Source organism: Amia ocellicauda, chromosome 10 (assembly GCF_036373705.1).
Source record: "Amia ocellicauda isolate fAmiCal2 chromosome 10, fAmiCal2.hap1, whole genome shotgun sequence".
Classification (NCBI taxonomy): Eukaryota; Metazoa; Chordata; class Actinopteri; order Amiiformes; family Amiidae; genus Amia; species Amia ocellicauda.
In genome coordinates, this window is record NC_089859.1 from 12,332,662 (window position 1) to 12,357,958 (window position 25,297).

At 38.8% G+C, this 25,297-nt stretch overlaps 1 protein-coding gene across 5 annotated transcripts in view; it reads left to right on the plus strand.

Moving 5' to 3' along the window:
• Positions 1-25,297, plus strand: part of elf1 (E74-like ETS transcription factor 1) — a 52,398-nt gene that overhangs the window by 15,402 nt on the left and 11,699 nt on the right. The window lies entirely within an intron of this gene.

Sequence of the window (25,297 nt, forward strand, 5' to 3'; positions counted from 1 at the left end):
AGTCGTTGCTGTCACAGTTCCCAGGCATGCATGCCTAGAAGGCAAAGGAATATGTGTCCAATCGTTCTGTCTGCTGGCTCCTTTTTCTTCTCATGTGAGTGAATTATTAATGACCACTGTGAGAGGTGTCCCTTTAGGGCAGTGTGTTGTGAGAGCTTTTGTCAAAGGCTGTGTTCTGCTTTGGATGTCTTTCAAGGGCAATGACTTCATGGTGTGTGTGTGTGTGTGTGTGTGTGTATTGCACAGGTGTGCAAATGCTCAGTAGAGCCACATCAAAAGTACACCTAGAGAGTAGAATCAGAGTCTATACAACTCCAATAATAATGGGAAAAAAAAACTAGAAAATCTATATTAAAATGTAAATCATTAAGCTTTACACTGACAATTTCAGCAAGAACAACAAAAAGCTAGAACTTCAAAATAAATATTTTTGTTTCTTAAAATCATTGATCTTAGACTAAGCTACTTAAAGGAAATCACTTTAAAACTGGTATAAATGAAAGTGAGGTTTGTGTGCTCCTGAGATAAAGCTTCCATTACTATAAAGTCTGCCTGTGTCTGATGCCATGAACTCTGCGTATTTGCATCTCATTTTCATACTGGGCATTTCATTTCCATGGAAAAACACATGCTCCTTGTGCTGCAAGGGTCTGAATTTGTAAACAATCTCTTAACTGGTGGTCTATTGTTTAGAGGGATAGGTAGGCTATAGGGATAGGTTATATATACTTGTTTTATATTTTATGTGTTTATATCTTTCCAAAAGCAACATTTTAATAACAATGTCTCAAAAAAATCATGAGAACATTTAAAGGCCTATAGATCTATCACAAGTCACCTCTTTGCAAACTGAGCCAAGCATAAAATCAATCTATAAAAATAAATTCTCATGCCAGGACCACAAGGAAATTGTCATCCTGAAGTCACATTGTGATTGTGTGTGGAGAAAACTAAGCTGAAGCCATGCTGATCAGGTACAGCCTAAAGGTAGGAGCAGGGGAGAGCTTAGCTGTTGTGGTAGCAGCTGAAGGTTTTGCTTTGGCAGTAAAGTTTGAATGCTAGAAATAAATCTTGATTTTGTTATCTTTGTATTCACCTTCGTATTTAGACTTTACAGGCCCCAGAAGCAATGATACAGAGAGTGGTCATCATTCTAGCCTTGTGTGCAGTGGAACACTGTGTCATGGTATTTATTTTATCTGTTAAATAATAAGTTAACCAGTATAAAACGTAGAATGCTGACTAGGACCCATATAAGCAAATTGGCAAAATACAGTAGAGTATTATACGGCTTACTTTGTAATGCAAGAAATTTAAATGTAAATGATTTCTCAATGCCCATTTTATTGTTTGTATTATATTTTATAACCACAATGGAGGCAGGAGCAGGGTATTGTTGTGAGGCTTGTTGTAAACAGATAGGTTGTCTTAAGCCGCTGCTGTTCAGTGAGGGAGTGGTATTGTCAATGTGTGTGATTAAAAGGGCTGGCTGTTTGTCTGAGATATTTATTGACACACACATCCACTGGCCCACCTGTCAGGGCCCGTTGTTTCTTTATAGTACAGGTCATACATGTGGCCAGCCTTGCCCCTGGCTTTGCAAATTTGAGCCCTGTGATTAACAAGAATGCCACTAAGTGCTTTACTTTTCCTTCTGTCTTAAAGTGGATATTGATACTGACAGCATACACTCATTTCATGTAGTTTATCTGGTTCTGTTGCTATTTAAAAATAACAGAAAATGGTACTTTCACTGGCTCTTTGGAAAATTGTTGCAGTTATGAAAACTGGTTTCACAATGTAAAGCAAGGCTAGCTTTTCTGTTGCTAGGGTAAGTCTTCTGTCCCTTAATGCACTCTTTCTTGAGGAGGAAACTTTATTATATACCTTCTATGGCCCATTTTGAAATGTTTCTTGTATAAGGTAATAATAAAGTCACAGTCATAGCCCTATAAATAAAATATAGGACTTATGGGGGTAGGGAAACATATGTATTTTGATATAGAGGTAAGAGGCAGTCTCCACTGGCTTTTGCATATTGCGCATGATACACTTCAGGTGTATTTTCTAAAATAAGTATTCAGTAGCTGACCTCTGACCACAGTGATGCTGTCAGGTGAGGAGGCAGATCTATACATTTCAAGCTCTTACCATAATTATATCAAGATTTTGTTCAATGTGGAGAACTAAGACGCATTCAAAACAAACTGCGGCAGGATTTATGTTTTCTAGGCAGCGTTACGGATGGCAGTAGAGATAAGAAATGGGTGCAGTTAACAAACATGAGTAGAGTGAGTTTGATTGGAAAGACAATATGTCTGTATAATTTCAAACACTACATATTGTAGCTTGAGGCGTCAAACATTGAGTAGGATATTTCTCCCCTTTTCTTTTAGTTTTATCTACCAAATAGGCACACATACTCTCCTGTGTACTGAGTTTCGACTTATATTATAGACTGTTAGAACAGTGCTCAGTTGTGGTGCAATATAACGGAACAATAAAACATCACAGTGACAACCCAACACCCTGTTTTTTGCATTTCCTTCACAACAGTGACAAAACAATGCTTACAAACAAACAAAACCAACCTGAAAGATGGGTAATCATGCAATGTTATTATTCCTGTATTTTTTGTATTACCTCAGTGCCCCCCCTTGAATGAGGCACTTTGTTAATCAGTTTCCATTCTGTGTGCAGGACTCTGTCGTGAATGGGCCCTTGAGAAGTCAGAGGCGTTTTAGCTCCTTGTGTTTTCCTCCACCCTGTGTCTAGACATTACTCTCATGTCAGCCCTTTTCTCAGAGGGGCTGCTTTGCCCAGGGACCTGTAGAGTGCTGTCATTGACGGAGAACTAGGGAGAAATATAATTGGAAAGTCCAGCTCAGCTAGTTATTACTTTAGAAGAACAACATTACTACTCAACATGTTTAATACTTGCAGCACATGGTTCTGTCATTTTCTCCCATCCCCCCCAACATATAAGAATGGCAAATTTCTCAATTCTGCTTTGGCTGCTGGTTCTTGGGTATAATTAGTTCACACTATCTACATTTCCGTCTCTTGCCTTTAGCTCGGCGTTATGTGGTTGAGAAGGCTGCAGCAACCCCTACACAATAGGGTGGGTGAACTGCGTGAAGTTACTTTCCAAACTTACAGGCAATGTGGTCAGTCTGCACTTAATCTGCTAATAACAGAATTCTGTGAAAAATATATTAAAAGAAAAAAAACAAAAAAACTCTTTAGTCATTGTGTATTTCATACAACTAGCTAACCAGCCCATCAGCTAGAATGGCTAATTAACAACAGGGACTTTATATACCTAACTGTCCTTCTAACTGTCCTAGTGATTAATAGAGCAATATAGGCATTTTATTATTATAGATTATATTTATATTATAGATTACAGATTATATTCAATCTGTCAATGCTCATTTTTCCCCCCTCGCACGCAACATGGCTTTCAGGGTTAGTATAATTCAGGACCTGACTTTTCAGTCTATACAACATTGATTTGGTATGTTGGCATTGTGGCATAATGATGTTTTGGAATATTGTATTATGATATAAGGATTAAATACAATCAAAGCCCAAGGCAGAACTGTTTTTGTTTCATTTTTGTATTCATCTTTTGATTTAGATTTTGTTTGGGCTGCAATTCTGTAAATAGTTTAACAGTGAGTTAAAATAGTGTAATTTTATGTTTTCTTCTGTCCGCTTGGCTAATCTTCAAAAAAAAAAAAAAACTTTGTAAGAGTAACTATTTTTAATACCATCGTATCCAATTAAATGCAGAAAACCTTCTAATACATAAGGCATATGAACAACAGAACATTTGAGTGTGGTGTATTTATGTATGACAGATAGATAATATTTGCTGTTATGGAGAAAAACAACAAAGAAAACATTTGATAGAAGCTCTAGATGAATATGCCCTGAAATATTGAATTCAGATCTGTGCTTTAAGTTTAAGTCACAATATTTTCTCCTGCAAACATCTACATATGGTCATTTGATTTCCAAATTATTAGAATAGTTGTGTTTTTCCAGTAGGCCCTAATTCAGTTTTTGTGCAGCCTTTTCTGCATTTAATTGTATACATTTCCAAAGAAAAACTACGGCTCTGGGTGTAGTCAGTTATTGTATGATTTCCCCCTTCAGATGACTTCTGCTTTTTCTTCTGTTCCCTTTGCATGTGCTAGTGCATGGATGGCTTGTTCATGTTTTTGTTTTCATTTCGTGCACATTTACCCTTTAATCTGATGCAATTTCACAGATGTCTCAAAATGCACAGCTTAATGCAGAGTCTAGTCAGGGTTCCCAGAACTAGCCTTGGTGTCTGCCATTGAATTGTTGCCAGCGAGCCTGCATATACTGCCAGAAGATTAAGTCATTAAAGTTCATCCTGTAATGCAGTTGAGCACTAGGACTGAAACAAATAAATAATAGCATGACAGGGAAGAGAGGCCTCTGTGTTGATACTAAATCTACTCTGTTATATGAAATCTATATAAAGCAGTGAGTGTAATTTACAAATACCTCCAATTGACCCTTTACAAAAGATCAATAAAAACACAAAGACTGCATATTCTTTCAATAAGTAGTGCTATGTGAAGAAGAAATTTGTATTTTGGTCAGTCAGTTGGTACAGTGTACCTTTTTATCACTTTTCTATGGTGGCTTTACCACAAGAAGTCGGAGTCTGTTCTCTGCTATCAGTTTAGCCCATGGAAATGAATCTGAGTCTAAGAGTTAAGTTTAGTGTCTTTGCTTAAGTGCCTACAGACTGACCAAAGAGCTGAAATGTATCATATCTGACCTGTTAGCCATTGGGGTTCCTAGATCTTTACTTTCCTCACCTTTTTATTCTACTTTTATCTTCACAACCGTTATCTCCCATATGCTAATCGTGATTGGGTAAACATTCTAAACCAAATTTAGGAGAAAAATAAGATGGGTTTTTATTTTGCGTTTCTTAATTTTGCAATCAAGCATTGATGGAAGTGACATTAACGTAAAGATCAGTGATGGGATAATTTATCATTCTTTATAAAGTCTGCTAGAGATATTAAAAAAAAAAAACAAAAAAAAACTAAACAACATTTGAGTGCATCAACTCGGAAGCAGAATTTCCCCAGTTTGAAAACGGGTTGTCACTTTGAAATTCAAAAGTGTTCAGCATTTGTAGTGTAGTGCAGGCTCTGTACTGACTGTGATTTCATTACCCACACATTCGTTGCTCTTCACCGTTACTCAAGATTGATTGATTTTTTTTATTTTTTATTTTATTTTTTTACAAGCTTGGTTTAAGACTGCTTGGAGCCATGCTGTATGAGGCGGTGTGAAGCGGGACACTGGTACACTTCCAAAAATCAGGGTTTCCTGAGGGGATAGGCTTGCAGGGCCTGTGAAAGAACCTGTTCTCATAATTGTCCCCACTGCCCCCCCTTTCTGTTCATTTGACATTAATATAAAGTCATACTAGTGAAGTGCCTTCAAAGTATGTGTCTTCAAAGTCCTGTTCCCTAGCAACAGCCACTCCTAGTTTGTCTATTGTTCGCCCAGGTATGACTGGGCACTTAAAAATGCAAAACAGAGCTTGGTTCCACCTCCAGGCCCCTGTTTATATAGGCCGGCGCTTTCAATGGACTAGCCCAGCCCAGCCCTCTCCAACAAAGCCTTGCTCATGTGATCTATGGTGAGCATTTCGAGAGAGAAACATCAGCGTGTTTTGCCTGTCCAGGACCCGGGGCTAACGTTACATGAAGCTCCGACAAGATAGGGAAAGTTTTGTCATTTGCATATGGTGAAGGCTTTTTGGCTCATGAACAAGTTACTATTTGATTTTGTTTGGTTCATTGGCTTTGCAATTTTCAACTGCCACTTTGTAGTTTACATCTTGGTACCCCAAAATAATAATAAAAAACACACAAAGAACAACAACCTGCATTTCTGGTGTTAGGCCTATATATTAAGCTACAAATTTAACTTACTCATTGCGTTGTTGTTTCCTGGAAGACTCTAACTAATGGAAAGGGAAAGGTAAGGGAATTCATTTAACTCTAGATTACTGTGGATGTTGCAGAATAATCCATCACCTTCAGAAACTATGTGGGATCCAATTAGCACTTATCTGATTCCAGAGCCACATGGCTTCTTGTGGTTTCAGTTATTTGACTAAACCTTCTTTATGGCAAAATGTTTACCCGGAAGGTATCAGGGATTAATAAAGAGATAATTGTGATATCCTCTGGAGCTGTCACCTAGTATTCCAACCGGCGCCTTCATAAAGCTTGCATTACAGAGTACCAAGGTTCACTTTCTGTAGGCGCGGGATATATTATACCTTTCTGCATCATTGTGGATCTGCACGCTCATAAACAAATGACTTAAGCTGTAAACCTACTCTGCCTGCCATGGTCTCTGCAGCTTGTCAAATATTGACCCAGCTATTACTGCACCTACTTTGGCTTTAAGTTCCCTCCCCTCCCCCCTCCTGTTCTGGAGAAAGCCCTGTCAGGGGTATTTGAGGGTATCGGTGATAACTCTGAACTAGCTGCTATACACAAGAGATTAAACGACACAATACCATCTCCCTCTCTCTTTCTCACACTTTTTTATTTTTTTGTATTGTGAAAACGAGATAAGGGAGGGTCCAGTTCTTGTTTTTGGAGTATGTTCATATACATTGTTCTGCTGCAGCTATTCTCGTCTTGTCAAGGACACATTTGCTAACTGGCATGGGTGGGTTTTGGTGCTCAAAAACAAGTTTTTATTATTTTCTGTCATGGAAAAATACATGTGTATTTCTTCTCATATAATGGTGTCCTTTGTTGTCTTCATACAGTAACAGTATACTAGCAACTGATCAGTGTAGTATGTACTGTTTTACGTTATTGCTTGTTTTTAGCCATCGGGCATTATAAGATGCCACCAAGCACAGTCCTTGTTGATGGCTATTTTTTTTCTTTGAGCCTGACTTCAGACATGATCTCTATTTTGATAGCTGAGGACTTAGATGTTATGCATTGATTTTTGGCACTGTTGGGAAACGTACTGTTGTGACCTAAAGACAAGGTTCATTATTATTTCATCAGCCCAAGATTCCTGTGGTCTTTTTGAGTGTTTTGAATGCTATGGTTTTAACACCTCCTTAGAAATAAGTCTGGTAAACATGTTTTCATTAACACATTTCTTAATGTATTGTTTGGAGAGCAGATTTTTCAGAACCAGAATCCAGAATTTGTATAATGCTATTATTTTCAAGTAATGTAAAACAGGCTTTAATTGTATTTAAAATAATGAGGATTCTTCCCAAAGTTATTCCCCATCTTATCAAGTTATTTATAAGGTATGAACAATGAGCATTTTGGAAATATATGCCAAAGTCATATTCAATGCAAAAAGAAACGCTTAGCCACCTGTTGAACAACATTATCTTGCCTTCATACTTGCAGGCTATGGATTCAACTATGCCTCCTACCTTAGATCAAAGTGAGTCATCTTGCTCCATCTCTACTTGGAAAGCCACCAGCTTATTGACCATTACCGTAATTCTTTCAGAAAGATTAGATTGCAAGCACCAATGAGATATTTTGTGTCGAGATAATGTTTACCACCTTACCATCCAATCTACATCTTTCTCTACTCTCTTACCCACTTGCTAAATCCATTTAGGTGGAGCTAGTGGACTCCTGCGTTGGAGTTGTGTTTTATCATGAGCTAATGGACCACACTAGATTACCCTGAGACAGGACAGAGTGGATGCATTAAAGAGGTATTGAGCAGCCCTCAAGGATCCGCAGTAGATGGAGGGCTATTTATACCCACTCAAGGCTGACTTGATTGCCAGTTCTTCTTCGTGTTACTTTTGGTCTTTTTATTCTGTACACTTGCTAAGGAAATCCTGGCAAATCAGTGTTTACGTTCACAGGTCAGTGAAGGGTGCTTATTTTATTAATCACTTTGCTTAGTATTCTTTAGTAGGTGAATATGCATATTTAAAAATAAATGAATTTGAGAACAGGTAATAAAGTGTGGTTTGCCTTCACTTTGTCCCATGCTTTGTAATTGTGTGCTTCAGTTTGTTGTTTATGGTCAGGTTAGACCAGCAATCTGTTTTTCCAATGGTGACCTGAGAGTATTTTCCCTGGAGGTAATTGTTATACTAGTACTATGCACTAAGAAAAAAGGCCACCTTGTCACACCCTTTTCATTAGAAAGATTTGACCTGATATGTGATAAGGCAGGTTTAGAATTCATAATATAGCCAACATCAGTCCTCAAAGCTATATAGTGTATTTTAAGAAACAATGCTTGTAGCCTGAATTCACTATGGCTACCCTTTTCAGACACATATTTCTGTTATTTATAGACACACTTTAGTTAATTGCCTCTATAACAGCAAATGCCCATCACATATACAGACCACTTCACCTGCTCTGCCTGTAGGAGCTCATTAAGCAATATCCAGGATTGTCTTTAGAAATCATACAGATTTTTAAGGTTCACTTGCTCTCTCTCTCTGTAAATGTTGCAGACTTGTTCTTTCCATGTGACCTCAGACCTCAATCTACTAAATTGTAGTAACAGTATTTACCTACTTGTATGTTACATTGCCATCTTACAATGTATAAAGCACTCTGTATCATGTGAATAATACCACTTGTTATACTAGTCAAGCAGTGTTTTGCATTTATGCTCGTTTTATATATATATATATATATATATATTTTTTTTTTTACATCCACACTGTCAGCACAATGATGTATGCAGAACACATCTGCATACACAAATACACATGCAAGAACAGGGTGTCCTGTAGCATGATTACTGACTACTGCCTTTTACGATAAGCAGTGCTTTTATTTTTACAGAAGAATCTTAATTGGGCTACACCTGCATGCATTCAAGATCAGCAGGTTTTCTGCCATGATGGCAACTGACTAGCTGCAAAACTCCTTTCCTTTTGTGTTTGTCAAACGTGTACACTTATTTTTCGTAGAAGTGGGAGTTCAGTGGGCGGAAACCGAGATGATTAACTATTCTAGCTATTGTATGAAGATAATAGATCATTCAAGATACAGCTTCACTCAAGGAGTCTTACGCAGTCTAAGGAGAAACTATGAATCGCTTACAGTTTTGTTCTGTGAATTCAGAGTTTCAATTTCAGGTACACTATATCAGTTGGGTGTCTAGGTTTGAAGTATAATGTGGTGACATCACCATGGCATGGAGTCAAACTGAGTCACTTTGCAGCACCGTTGCAGTAGTGGGTGGAACTGGGTGACAGATCAATGGTTCCACCCCCTTCTAAGTGCTTGTTGGAAATGGTACTTCACAGGGGGGAAGAACACATCGCACGAGTGTCATGTGACTGTGACAGGTATGTGAATGAATTATGTTGCAAGTGAGGTGACTTCATTGGTATCTTATGACAGCTACTCACCTTTGATTAGGCTGTTGGGATTTCTTTCTTTTTTGTCAAGCAGGTCTTTTCACTTTTTGTTGTCTTCCCATATTAAGCAGACAACTTAATCCAAAACTCACTTGCATAGCATTATAAACACTAATGTACAATGGTTATGGGTAATTGGATGGTAAATTGTACTTGGCAGAAACTATGCAAGATGCAGAATTTGCAAGAATCAGACATTTGTAGCAGAGACAGAACACGGAGCTCATTAACTTGTGAACAGTTAGGCTGAACAGTGTTGTCTAAATTAGTTCTTAAGCCTTATCTGCAATGTGGGCTTCTTGTTCAGTTGGGGTGGATTAATAAAAAATCAAAACAGTGGAGAAACCTGAGACCTGCCATCAGCATCACTAAACAAAATCTCCATACCAAGCCAGCATTAATGCATTAAGGTTAATACTGTCTGAATACTTTTTTGTTGTTGTAGATAAACGTCATTGGCAAGGATCTCACAAATTAGTTGATTACTTGTGTGAATTGTCCCTGTGAGCTTTAAAATCTCTTTGACTTCATTTGTGTTTTATTCAAAGAAAAAAAATGCAGCCTTGTTAAAAACAATTCACAATTCCATCTTATGTTGATTTTTGATTTTTATGAATGTACTTCAGTTGAGATATAATGTACTCCCTTTCTTTCTGGGAATTTGGCTCAATATCTAGCCTAAATATCAGTACTGGTCTAATGAAGTTGATGATGTCATCGGTGTTATTCTGTTCTTCTGAATTCTTGTAAACAATTTTGTTGCTCTTGGTTGATTGCTGCATAGATATACACTCACCTAAAGGATTATTAGGAACACCATACTAATACTGTGTTTGACCCCCTTTCGCCTTCAGAACTGCCTTAATTCTACGTGGCATTGATTCAACAAGGTGCTGAAAGCATTCTTTAGAAATGTTGGCCCATATTGATAGGATAGCATCTTGCAGTTGATGGAGATTTGTGGGATGCACATCCAGGGCACGAAGCTCCCGTTCCACCACATCCCAAAGATGCTCTATTGGGTTGAGATCTGGTGACTGTGGGGGCCAGTTTAGTACAGTGAACTCATTGTCATGTTCAAGAAACCAATTTGAAATGATTCGACCTTGGTGACATGGTGCATTATCCTGCTGGAAGTAGCCATCAGAGGATGGGTACATGGTGGTCATAAAGGGATGGACATGGTCAGAAACAATGCTCAGGTAGGCCGTGGCATTTAAATGATGCCCAATTGGCACTAAGGGGCCTAAAGTGTGCCAAGAAAACATCCCCCACACCATTACACCACCACCACCAGCCTGCACAGTGGTAACAAGGCATGATGGATCCATGTTCTCATTCTGTTTACGCCAAATTCTGACTCTACCATCTGAATGTCTCAACAGAAATCAAGACTCATCAGACCAGGCAACATTTTTCCAGTCTTCAACTGTCCAATTTTGGTGAGCTTGTGCAAATTGTAGCCTCTTTTTCCTATTTGTAGTGGAGATGAGTGGTACCCGGTGGGGTCTTCTGCTGTTGTAGCCCATCCGCCTCAAGGTTGTACGTGTTGTGGCTTCACAAATGCTTTGCTGCATACCTCGGTTGTAACGAGTGGTTATTTCAGTCAAAGTTGCTCTTCTATCAGCTTGAATCAGTCGGCCCATTCTCCTCTGACCTCTAGCATCAACAAGGCATTTTCGCCCACAGGACTGCCGCATACTGGATGTTTTTCCCTTTTCACACCATTCTTTGTAAACCCTAGAAATGGTTGTGCGTGAAAATCCCAGTAACTGAGCAGATTGTGAAATACTCAGACCGGCCCGTCTGGCAGCAAAACCATGCCACGCTCAAAATTGCTTAAATCACCTTTCTTTCCCATTCAGACATTCAGTTTGGAGTTCAGGAGATTGTCTTGACCAGGACCACACCCCTAAATGCATTGAAGCAACTGCCATGTGATTGGTTGGTTAGATAATTGCATTAATGAGAAATTGAACAGGTGTTCCTAATAATCCTTTAGGTGAGTGTATCTTGGCCATGCTGGCTCACTACTCTAGAAAGACCTAGGAGTTGAAAATTAAGGAGTTGAAATGACAGGATGTGTTGTCATTTGTTGCACCAATCAATGTAGGGCATGATCTTCTTGCTTTGTATTCTTCCAGGCAATATTCTTTGAGAGGCTGGAATAATTAATCTGGAATGCTAAATCAATGGAAAAGAGTAATGTAGATTCAGGTAGGTCACATGTAAGACAAACCGTAAATAATGCCAAAACAAAAAGTCATATAAACGAATCTTTAAAAAACATCTCATGTATGATTGCTGTTGGTCCTCAAAACTAAATGTCCTGCTCAGGTGTCATTTATCTGGACTCACCTGGAATTCAGCCTGTATTGACCTGCCTGCTCTTGATTTTTGTGAGCTGGAGTCAGGAGGTTGATTTTTGTTGACAGTCTCTAATCTGGTCTCCTCAGAGGTTAGGACAGCAGATATCATGCGCAAAGCAACACATTTATGTAAAAATATTGTTTGCTTTTCTAAATCTTATGATTAATTGTACATAAAAATATAAATAATCTTAACCTGTCAGGCTATGTGGACCAAAGAGGGTTTCATCTCACTTTGCAATTGAAGAAATGTACAGCCCCTAATCTGGAATTTAAAATGCACATCTTCTAATAATTCTAAATAAGAAAATAATTACACGGTGTGGAGCAAAGACATTGCTTACTCAGTATCAAAAATATGTTGGTCTGTACCATCATGTGGAATGTGCTCATACCTTTTAGCTGGAAGTAACTTGAAGTCTTGAAGAATCCTGTGGAGTCCTGTCTGGAACGTGAAAGAGTAACTGTACGTAGTGGTTGAGGTTTGAGCTGAAGCATAGGTTGCGATCGTATTTTGAAACCCGATTCTGCAACATGTAAAGAAGACGCACCTTAAAATCAATTTTGTAATTGCATATAGTTTTTTCTTTGATATTTTACTTGCAGCAGCATAACTTCTTAACTGTGTTCTAAATCGCTTTATGAAACATGTGCGAGAGGAACTATTCTGTGCCTGGTGTTGCATGATGTGATATGCTACGCTGAAGCCCCATTCTTAGCCTCCTTGTTTCCGTATGGCCTCACACTGGGGCCTCCCATCCCCCAGATCATAAACTTAAAGCTAGAAGACGAGGAACCAAAAAAAAAAAAAAAAAAAAAAAATCAAATCATTGTTTTGTTGTTGCTGCTGCTGTTTGTATTTTTCCAGTTTTCCCATGCTATGACATGTTACCAATGGAATGAGTGTTCAAAAGGGCTGGATGCTGGCACCGGCGTTGTGCAAATCGCGGGGGAGGCCCTAGTACACTGCTGAACATCAATTGTAACCGGGGCGTGTTGCAGCTAGTGCTCCCCCCACCCAGACATCCACCTAGCCTCCTTACCTGTTTCTTTCGCAATTGTGAAGCAGGCCAAAGAGAGCATTCCTCAGGGCATTGTCAGCTATCTTTACTGATCAGAAAAGGCATGCAAAATAAATCTGAATTTAATCAGAATGGTAACCTTTCTTGATCTATTACAGAAAAGTGATGCATTTAGAGGATTAGTACAAGTCCTCTCCCTCCAAGCATTGCTTTAGTCTCTGAATAATAAAACAATGTTCAGGTCAGTCCAGATAGATTAAGAATTATTTTTATTGCACAAAAAAGCAAATTTCAACAGCAGTGCTATTAGCAATAATAACCCTATTTCATTGAAAGCTTCTCCTTTCCAGTTGTAGGGGCATTTACACAGTATGGAGGACATTAGGATTTTATTTATGAAAGAAATATTGTATACATAAAGGTCAGCTTGGAAAAAATAAATGCATCGGTATCAAAGTGCATGTAAGCCATGGCCATGCTTGTGCAGGCATTGTTAACAAATTGTCTTCACTGTATAGTCAAGCTTGATGTCGGGTCAAAGGGGAAACCTAGCACAGTATGAGAATTTCTTCTGGGCTTTAACTGATTTATGAGGTTAATTTATTGTATGAGCTACAGTTTGTAAATATGTGGATGTGAGCCTTGCCGGTCTCTTTCCCATGGCTCTTCAGTGTGTAAAGGACATTGAGAGAGAGCCAGAAAGATACACAAAACTGTGGCTATGTTTTCATTTTCCAGTCTGGTCTTGTACCAAATACTCACTCAGCAGCCAAAATAACAAAAGTATGTTCAAACCAAAGTATTTGAAATATTTGTGCAACAGGGGTTTTGTTCATACAGAAAAAAATGACTTCTCACAGATATTGAGAAACATGTGCTTTGGATTTTATTAAAAAAAGGTTTTGCATGGCCCTATGTTTGGAGGCAAAAGCCTGGTGTAACCTAAAACATGGTCCCACATGCCAGTTGTAACCTACAAGCCTGGTACATAGTGGCAGATTTCCACTATGAAGATGGAAGAGGTGCCTGGCATCAAGTATGAGGTTTGTATGTGGCTGTTATTGGCGATGGATTAAAGTTTGGATCTGGGTCAAGCACAATTGTGTATAGTTTTTTTTTTTTTTTAGATATATTAGTAATAATCTGCTAAACTGTATTGTAAATTCTCTTTACTGAAGACCTCATAATATACAATTGATAGGGTTTTTGTAGGACTAACTTGGTCATGATTAGTGGTTTCTCAAACTGACATAGCATTGAGTCTTACTTAAGTTTAACACTTGGCTTGTTTAGCAGTGTGCCTGCTGTGTGTATAGCACCTTTAATCACGAAAGAAGGGTTTTCATTAAACAGTCAATAGTATGTTTTAGTAGAGAATACAGTTGCTTGCAATGCTTCTCTTCACCTGCCTCCACATTCCACCTTTCATTTAGGCTTTTTTGAACTGTTGAATGAATGGTGCAGCCCAATCATCTTAAAAGGCCCCTCATGATGTGTGGTTAGAAAACCGGCCACGAGCGGCCTTTCAGTCTTGTCACGCTCTGCCATTAAGCCCAGCTGGCCGGTCACATGTGTGTTTTTGGATCTGTGTGTTGTCAGATGTTCTGCTTTTGTTTTTTTTTTTATTCATTTCATTTTTTGCTTCATATTACTTCTGCTTTACCAAAGCTTGGGAGAGACCTCAAAAAGCGGTCTGTATAACACCTGAATAATCTTATAATTTTCAAACATATTTACTTCCCTAGGTTCGTTTTTCTGTGCATGTGTGTAAATATTGCAGCTCAATTGCTTGTTTCCTGTTCAGATTATGACCTAAAATATCAAATCATTATTATGATGAATTTGTTTCGTTATAATAAAGTTTTCATCCAGTCTTCTTTGCTTTAAAAAAAAAAAAAAAAAAGTCAGTAATCTTAAATTCTAAAGTCATTTTTGTGCAATTTCCTGTCCTGTTTTCACAACCCTTCATGATGGTTCCTATCTGGGTTGTGCGGCCTTTTGCCGCATAGCAGAAATAACACATTGGGGAGGGTAGCAGAGTAGTTGTCTATCTGCATCAAAAAGAGAGATTGCAAGCTAGTTTACACAACAACCCTGAGTCAAGAGGGACCAAGGTCTGTGCCAGTTTGCAGTGAGTAAAAGATTTATGGTGGTTGTCATCTTCATCTTCTGTATGCAGATAACACCCCTTCAAATGTGTTTTGCTGTAGTATACATGTTTATTTTATGGATGTTTGTTCAAAATGGGTGTGCTGAATTGTAAAGTGTGCAACAGGCCTGACCTGTAAGGATGAAGAAAATTGTTAATGGAAAGCTCAATCAGACCTAACTACATCTGTTAATTTTAATTCTGCAACTAGACATGCCATTCTGTTCACTTATTGTTTTAAGGCCCTTGGTATGTTGGAATGTTAGTTGCCTTCCCATTGCAAATTGTTTATTTGTACACTTTTCAGTACTGTCTTATATTTGCCTTTATGGACTTATGTATGGGAAGCAAGGTTACCAGTAGAAATATCCTTCAAAATATTGTTAAAGGTCATCCACACTTACTTGTTACTTGTTGCACCTCATAAAAATAAAAAATAAAGTTCTTAAATTTGTTAAGTATTGTATGAAACCAGATCAATGTGTTCCTTCAAGAATCACTCCTAGATGTTGTGTAAGGATCACCTGCAGTAGAGGATGTTAGTGAGCTCTTCATGACTGTTCTGTTCTTCATCTCTTATAATCTTTAAGTCTTTGAGCTTCTCTATCAGAAAATGAGTATTTACTGACTATAATAATGATAATTGATAATAAAAACTTAAAAGCAGCATTGAAAATACAGGAACTCATGTTGTACTTCTCGGAAGAGATACCACGTTCAGAAAGTGTAACCACTGAGTATCACTTAGCTTGTGTCACTGAAGCTGTAGCTGTCTCTCTCGCTCTTTTTTTTGTTACAAGGAATCAGCAACTCCATCTCGTGAAACAGGAACTGGTGATGGGAGGGGCTGGGGTCTTAATGCTTTCTTGGGGGGGGTTGGGAGTGTGAGAGTAGTATGTGTTTGTCTGGCATTAACTGTGTGAAAGTCTAATATATTTCCATTCCTCTGCATGAAATCATAAAAAATGGCCATATAAATAGGCATTTAATGGTTGAGCGGCAACTCCACCATTTGCATTTGCGAATCCAGTCCATTTATTCTCTGCAATGTAAAGGGTGATATTCAAAGTTTCTGCTTCAATCTTTAGTTTAGGTTCTCATCAGCCCATGTCCCTGTCTTGCTTCATGTGCGTTCTGTTGCTGCTGAGGCTTTCATTCTGTTTTGTTATGTGTGGTCCAAGTCAGTGGTGCAGGAGCAGAGAGGAAAGCGGAGGGAATGTCTATGGTATCCATGACACCTGCGTCTTCATTTCCTCACCTACATAGCAGAAGCAAAATCCATCTAAAGGTTGCAGGAACAGATATTTTCATGTTACAAGTTCTGCCCATTGTCGAAAAACCTATTCAGAAGACAATCGGTAACACTCAACATGGAAAAACATTTAAAAGCTGTTTACCATAGACCACAGTAAAACTAAACAGCACCCCCTTAACAAGGTTAAAACACCATCTAAAATGTAGCAGCTGAATAATTATCATGTGTTCTTTTTTATATTAATTAAGGATTAATGCAGTTCAAGACATTTAGCAGTGAAATTACATGGTATATGAGCAGAGAGACTCAGAAATATATTGAGAACATTACAATGTCAAAATTCTTGACCAGAAACTTCAAGCACAACAAAACTTCAAATCTGATCATTATTTTTGAAAAACTAAAATCAATTTTAGGAAGAGAGAGTTAGTTCAGAGTTAGTTTTGAAGAAGGCTGGAAAGTTAGGGAGGATTTTTATCTGGGTGCAGCTTGCTCAGTCTAATTGGCTGTCATGTATGTGCCATCAGCAAAAAAGGACAGAAAATTAGATTTTTGTCAAAACTACAAGAGAAAGATCTCATAGTGGTGTTTGTCTTGATGTCCTGCTGCCGTTGCTGTCGGACCTAAAATGAAAATCCCATAGTCTGTTTAACACAACAGAATTATCAGATTTATTCAAAATAATAAGTTAAATCTAATTCTGGCCTACGATTTTCGCAGTAGTAGTGAAAGTACTTATAAGTAGTCTTATTATTTTCTAGAGAAGCTCATGGTAATTCTTAAAGTAATCTTTTTCCTCTCTTCTGTTCAGGTATTTGATATATTTTGCATAAAAGGTGCTATATAGAGCATGGATTGATTGATTCAATGATGGGTATCATACAGCTGGAGAATTCTCGAAACTCACACTCGGATGATCAAATCTGTATACTTTTTTAAAATTGCTGATGCAGTATGGTAAACAGGGTTCCTGTACTGATGCAAATAATCACAAATTCGTGAAGGAAATCTGACCACTAGCTCCACAGTACTGTTGGGAAATGAGTGCATGGCACATAGTAACACAGGACAGGCCAGAAAAGTTTCAATTGCACTTTAAAAACCCATTGTGTACAGTGTATCATTCTTAAGTTCACATGATTTCTGTTTGGGTACGTTTTCCATTTTATGTTTGTAATGCACTCTGTCAGTGTGTAGAAGTGAGAAGGGATGGAAGGCCTACCTCTCATTTCTACTTGCTTTTGGGGGTCTCCAGCAGTTAGTGTTAGACCTCTTTTCATCCTTGTTTGGCAAAAGAGCAAACCTGTAAGGCCACATTCCTTGTTATCATGTCTGACAAGTCTGTGCCTGCTCTGTAGGACTGAAACCTCATAGGCACCCCTTTTCTGTCCTTCTGTACTACGTGAACAATGTAACATGGATTCACATACATGATATCCATGACCTCATAAGGATGATGATGATGATGATGAAATGTTTTTAAAGTAGCGAGGAAATGTTATAGGACTTTGAAAAAGGTAGGGCAGGGGTTAACAGTGTCACAGGGCCTTGATCAGTGAAAGAGAGTTTCCATGCGCACTTAAAGAGAGAAGTGTTAGTCTGACTGTGGTCTAACAGTCAGGAAGCAACAGAAAACCCGCTTAGTGATGCATTTCCTGTGAGTGTAGGATTCACAGGTCAGTTTGTGGGTGTTTTTTTTTTTTTTTTTTCTCTCTCTTGTCTTTTTTCCCCCTTGGTGTTTCTTTTTCTCTTCTCTTCCTGCATTCTATATTTACTAACATCGCCTGCTTTGCATTGATAAGAGGAGTATTTTTAAAAAAGGAAAGGCGTTTGTAGCTGTTTCACATAGAAAAAATACTAGCAAATGCTAAGCTATACAGTATTTATACAATATAAATCTTTCTATACGTTTTTATTTAAATACACACACACACACACACACACACACACACACATACGTACACAAATGTCCATACATATTTATATAGTTTATATACATGTATATACACTGATCAACCATAACATTATGACCAGTGGGTGGGATATATTAGGCAGCAAGTGAACATTTTGTCCTCAAAGTTGATGTGTTAGAAGCAGGACAAATGGGCAAGCGTAAGGATCTGAGGACTTTGACAAGGGCCACATTGTGATGGCTAGACGACTGGGTCAGAGCATCTCCAAAACTGCAGCTCTTGTGGGGTGTTCCCGGTCTGCAGTGGTCAGTACCTATCAAAAGTGGTCCAAGGAAGGAAAAGCGGTGAACCGGCGACAGGGTCATGGGTGGCCAAGGCTCATTGATGCACGTGGGGAGCGAAGGCTGGCCCGTGTGGTCCGATCCAACAGGCGAGCTACTGTAACTCAAATTGCTGAAAAAGTTAATGCAGGTTCTGATAGAAAGGTGTCAGTACACACAGTGCATTGCAGTTTGTTGCGTATGGGGCTGTGTAGCCGCAGACCAGTCAGGGTGCCCATGCTGACCCCTGTCCACTGACGAAAGCGCCTACAATAGGCACGTGAGCATCAGAACTGGACCACGGAGCAATGGAAGAAGGTGGCCTGGTCTGATGAATCACGAGTTCAAGGTGTTGACTTGGCCTCCAAATTCCCCAGATCTCAATCCAATCGAGCATCTGTGGGATGTGCTGGACAAACAAGTCCGATCCATGGAGGCCCCACCTCGCAACTTACAGGACTTAAAGGATCTGCTGCTAACGTCTTGGTGCCAGATACCACAGCACACCTTCAGAGGTCTAGTAGAGTCCATGCCTCGACGGGTCAGGGCTGTTTTGGTGGCAAAAGGGGGACCTACACAATATTAGGCAGGTGGTCATAATGTTATGGCTGATCGGTGTATAATGTTACAGCTGACATTTCTCATAAGAATACCGTGACAAATATAATGGCAAACTTAATCTAGTCTAAATCAGAGTTTACATCTAACCATAGAGACTGCTTTGGTCAAAGTGGAAAATTATATAATCTGTGCAGATTCAATTGCTGTTTCTGTTTTGGTCCTCTTAGACTTGAGTGCTGCATTCGATACTGTAGCCCATTAAATCTTAATTCACTGACTTTCAGCAGCACTTGTTTTCTTTCCAGTTTATTCTAACTGTGTTTAAGGATCTTTATCATGTTGAAATACTTCACCTTTATCCAAATGTGACTTTTCTGGGCTGATTGCATATCACGATCAAATGGAATATGTTTTCTTCCTTTACTGTGTCTTTCTTCTGTTTGTGCATCAGCAAAATAATCCCCAAATCTTCACATTTCCATTTCCATTTCCAAGTGAAGTGTTGTCACAGCTTCAAAGTGTACTCAGTTTTTTCACCTTGCACAAACTTTGGACATCCTGAAATGGTGGGCTTGTTCCCTCATGGCTGGGACAGTAAAATTCACACTATAGTAAAATTTGTTCAGATCTGACTCTGACCCATTCCTACTGGTCAGTCTCATGTCTGCCTTGAGCTCTGCTAAAATGACAAATAATGTTATTTTTTCCCCTCTGCATTGCTTTGTGAGCCTTGGTTATTTGGAACAATGTGAAGCTACAGCTCTAGAGAAACCAAGGGATCAGATTTAAATGCATTCTATCTTCAGGAAATCTGGATGTGTAGTGAAGACTCCTGTTTCTGTCTTTATTTGTATTTGGCATACCAAATCTCAGAATAACAGTAAAAACTTGGGCAGCATGTTCAGAATAAGTTCTACACTGTTGTAAGGCATCTCTTGATATTATGATAGCTGTTTTATGAGGTTGTCATGTGTTTGTGCCCTGACCTGGAAAAGCAACTGCCCATGTAGACAGGATTGACTTCTGTGTTTCAATAACAATTATATACAAGGATTTGCAAAGAGTTGGTTCATTTAACATGCATTAATAAAAACAAATGCATTTAATATAGAGTGAACAGGCATAAGCCATTTGAACAGAATGTCAGGATTCCAAATATGTCTTTGCATGTGGGATTTGTTAATATTGTGACATGTTTTTTACTACTTTGAGATGATTTGAGTTCTTTGCTGTCTCTTTTTGAATATATGTATTGGACTATCATTCAGTACTGCTTGACTTTCAAAATGAACAGGTGTCTCAAAGTTTAATGACTCTCTAGTTATCATTTGGCTTGGGGGAGTCTTTCCTTTCTCTATAAACACGTACAATCTTGACCATTGTTTGTACTTCTTTACATGTCTGGTGTAGGCAGTGACAGAATGTGTTTAGGGAAGGTAGGTGAGATGTGTCCTTGCAGTTTTGTGACATGGAGCCCTCATGAGGCTCAAGTGTTATCAGAATGAACATTCCTTAATATTTGATGAGAAGTAAACTAATCCTCCGAAAATCTTTAGATGAAATAAGTCCCTGCCTGGGTAATATATTACTCCCTGTATCGTAAACCATACTGTCGATAGAATGACGAATGACTGCTGCCAGAAATCACAAGATAAACCCCCTTTAAATCCAGGTGTATGTTTGTGTTTGTGTGTGTGTATTTGGAGGGGTGGGGTTGATGATGTCTGTTTCAGAGAACACAGCTGTTGAGTTTTCCACACCCAGATTGTCTTAAACTCCCCCCAAAATGGGAAAAAATGTAGTCAATATACAAAACTGATTTCTGGTTGGTTTTTCCTTTGACTTTCAGGCATTAGTATATTTATCTGTATACTGTAATATACTATACTGTGTATATTTAGAATTAAGGTTTGTGGTGCTTGATGGCTTATCCCAAATTCTCTTTCGCTAAGGCAGAATTGTGCTTTTAGCAACATATACAGAGAATGCTCTCTTACTGTGAAGTCCAGATTTCTGTATCAGACTTCCTTTCAAAGTGCACTCTAAGAGTCTCACAGTGCCTACTTTTTTTCAGAAATTCATGTCTGATAGGTTTCCTCTGAGTATTCTTTTTTTTCTGTGGTCATTAGATCAGAAGCTATTCTGAAGTTTTAAATGTTAATACTGCATGGGCCATGATCTCACCATTCACATTTAGCAATGAAGCTAAAAAAGTGAAAAAAATAAATAATAAAAAACACCGCCCAAATCTCGCCACCTCGGAATGCGTCTTTCGGATCAGAGAACTTGCAGTTATTATTTTATGATTCATGCCCCTTGGTGGAATACTGTTGGTGCTTCGTGTTCCTGACTAGGCAACTTATTTTCTGCTTATGAAGTTACATGGAGTGTTTGTCAGTCTTAGGCCTTTTATTTTTTCCCCATGTTTTTTCAGACCACTTGCCGGGAGCAGAATGACTCAATGCTTAACCATTCAGTTGAGTTAAATTATCTCCTTTCATGGTCAGCGTCGGACGGCACAGGGCTGTCTATAGCAGTTCTGATGTGTATCATGGGAAATGTCGTTTTTATTTTTGCTTGATCTGTGGTAAGCTCGGTTGTTTTCCTTTTGCTATTAAAAACATCATCACTTTCATTTTCTAAAATTATGCTACATAACATTTATAAGCTTCAATTACAAACACTTTGAGAAACATCAAGAAGTGACAATGTTTTAAAAAAATATGTATATATACAAAAAACAGAACCCTAAAATTCTTGATTACAAGGCACTTGTGGTTTTTCAACACATGCTTTCGGGTATGAAGCCTTCAGAGTCCCGAGAACCATATCTGACCACACCACTCTTCAGATTTACATTTTTGCTTACGCCTTCTATTTATTTAATTTGTTTCTTTACTTTATTTTAATTTAATCCAGTCAATGGTATATTACAGTTTTTTTTGGTTGTGTTTCTTTAAACGGACCATCTCTCGATGAAGGGATGTATAATGCATTGTAGTGGAACACACTCCAGTCTGCCTCTCTCTCTTATCACAGCAATTTGCTTTATGGCCCGGGGATGGCATGCTACACTCTGCATGGTCAAAGTTTGCTCTTGTAAAACATGGGCTTGTGTCGAGTCACAGCAGTGGTGTGGGGCTGTGATGTGAATCACAGTGAGTGGGATTTGTTTGGGCTTGACTCCCCAGTGTGTGTGAGAAGCAGGGTAGAAGCAGCTGCTCTGAACTTATTCACTTAACCGTTTTCTCTCGTTTCATACTGATAGTGCCACCTCCTCCCGAAGGCCTGATTGTTTTCTCGAGATATTTTTACCCTGCCACTGCAAACAAGAATTTATCTGCCCTATCTTTGCCCTTCACAAATGTCGATTGAGTGTTGTGGGTAATTCAATAACACTGCAAGAGAAAACACAGAACATGAACTCTTCTTGAGTATTGTACAGCGTTAAATTAAGTCAGTTGTCAATGTGTTTATTATCCTGAAACATTACAACAAAAGTATCTACAAAACTGTTCACCTGGAGTCTTATGTGATCCTGAAGAGTTTATAATGTTTTTGTATCTAGATAAGGTGAGGGAGGAAGAGATGTTGGGATTATATCAATCCAGTGGAAGCCATCTTTGGTCTATTGAAATGGTAGGTCTGTCTGGGACAGGGACTCACATGGCACAGCTGAGGGAGTGGGAGTCACTGCAGTCTTATGATGATAATTGCAAGGTGACTGCAAGCAGCCTGATCTTTTTGATTATAGCTGAGGGGAGTAACTCTGAGGAGGGGTAAGTGATGACTGAGGGACTGGGAGGCATTGGCGTGAGAGGATAAGAATCTACAAACTGTCGCAGTTTCAATTTTATTAGGCGCATTTTTACTGCCATTTCTAATCCGGACCAAATGCATTGGTGTCATGGCTACACTGCCATTTTATCAGGATCAACTGTCAGCAGTCCCAGGTGTCTATATACCCAAACTAGCACATCTAAGCTTAATTATATTTATATGTTAAATTAGTAATATAGAACATAGAGCTATATCAAAAACAACTGTTTTATCTCATTATGAATTATTCTAACAAGCAAAGCCAACACACTTGTATATTTCTTTCACAACCAAAGCATTTTTAATAAAAAAATGTCCTAACATACGATAACAAGCCCATGTACTGTTAATTTTTACTATTTTATTCATAATAAAGGAAGTAGGGAAGTCCACAGATGTCTGTCTTCCGCCTGCTTTTAAAACAAATTATATCATTGGGCCGCAGTGCATGGCAGAACTTGAGCCTGTCAAGTGTCCTCTCTGCCATCGATGCTTTTGATCTGGATCTGTACCATCTCCCTGAGAGGTGCATTTGATCTGATTGCTGAGGGTTTACACTGTCATTTCTGAGCAGGATCAAATGCTACTGATGCATTTGATCAGAATCAGAAATTGCAGTGTAAACACACCTACTGTTTGAGGGGTTTGCGCCCGAGGCAGGCTGGCACACTGGATGTGTGGTGTATAATCGGCTGGTGCTGCCCAGTGGTTACAATGAACCCCTCTGTGAAGGACGCTCAGACTCTCTTCATTTCCCACTTACTTCATGTTTTACATTCCCTGGCAAGGGAACTTGCTTCACCTGCTTGTGTCTGAACATTGTACGAATAACCTGGACCACAATTAGGGCAATCTAATTCATTCTCTGGGTTTAATAATCTTCAAACTTCAGCTGGGGAATGAGGACAGAGCACGCTAGCCTTGAGATGCTACAGCTCCGTTTGTATACATCTGTGGGGCTGGCGGAGCAATGTAAGTGGTTGGCAGACATCTCTCCTTAATGAAACAATAACCACCCCCCCTTGCTCCCCATCCTCTCTTCCTCTGGGGAGATGTACAGCAAACCAAACCCACATGCTGTGAACAAATCCACCAGCTGTTGGAAAGAAAAAGGCCTTCGTAATACATTTATTTGACCATAACCCCGCCAGCCCCCCTCACACACACACAGCCACCCAATCTCTCTTGTAAATGTGCGGAAATTATCCAACCTGGAATGCCCAGAGCTAGTTTCATAGGCATTCGAGAGCAAACAAACCCCACCCTGTTAAAGGCAACAGCATGGCCACAGGGGCGATGGGATGCGTGCCATCTTGGATTCATTGTACTACCCCTGCCAGCCTTCCCTTTTGTTCCGTTTAATCTTTAACCTCAGTTCTGATCATTAATCTGGGGTAGACTGGCCCCTCCCTTTCCTACATTAGGTGCAGCCATTCATAGAAGGAGCATTTCTCAGACCCTCAATGTTTTTAGTTTATTTTTAATTGCAGAGGATTGTTTTTTTCTTTTAAATAACACTTTTTGAGAAGATGATTAAAGGACTTTCACAAGCACTTCAAATTACAAGTACTCTGCGAGTCAAATGCCTTCAATCCCCTTAACTGATAAAATTGTGCTGATTTATGATTGCATTCTTTTCCAATGTCAGTGATCTCATACCCCACACAGTACACTCCGGCTCCTGGCTGGGAACTCTTTAAACCTGACCCAATTTGACTCTAAACACGACAAGGGAGTGGGACCGACCGTTAACTTGTGATGCTTTGTGAAGCCTGTGAACTTTGAAGCTTGCACTCCATTAAATTGCTGTAATGCTGTGAAGAAGAGGAATGATATACAGTAAAATACTTATTTAAGTCATTAGTAAAGCACTTTCCTGGGCTACACTTTGAAAGGTCACAGCCTCTTGTGGAAGTATGTTGGGTAATGAATTACCTTAAATGTTTGGTAAGGAGTTATTAAAACATGTTTTCTATATTCAATCAACAAATTAGCAGTAACAGGCCAGAAGTATTTTAATGCAGAATCTAGATTTCTAGATTTTTAGTTTTCCACTGTCACTTTTTTTTTCCTTCAGGTTTTGCATCATCATATGCTCAAGCAAAAATAGAGAGGCAAGATGTGCAAATTGAAAGTTGTTACATTTAAAACACAAATGCAAAGAATAATGTTTTAAGGCATTGTTATTATGTTCCTGTTTTTAAAAACAATAGTAATAAAGAAAAGTTGTATATTGACAATCCAAGGACAGAAATGTCTGGTGCTCATCAAGATTATATGTTACTAATTCATGAAGAAATACAATTGCAGAACAGAACAGAATGGAATGATTAATTGTGGAAGAATGAATCCTAAAAAGTCAATTGAAACTGGATGTATGAATTTTGGACTGTTTTGCTTTGTTCTGGTTCTGGTTTGGGCAGTCCAAGTTG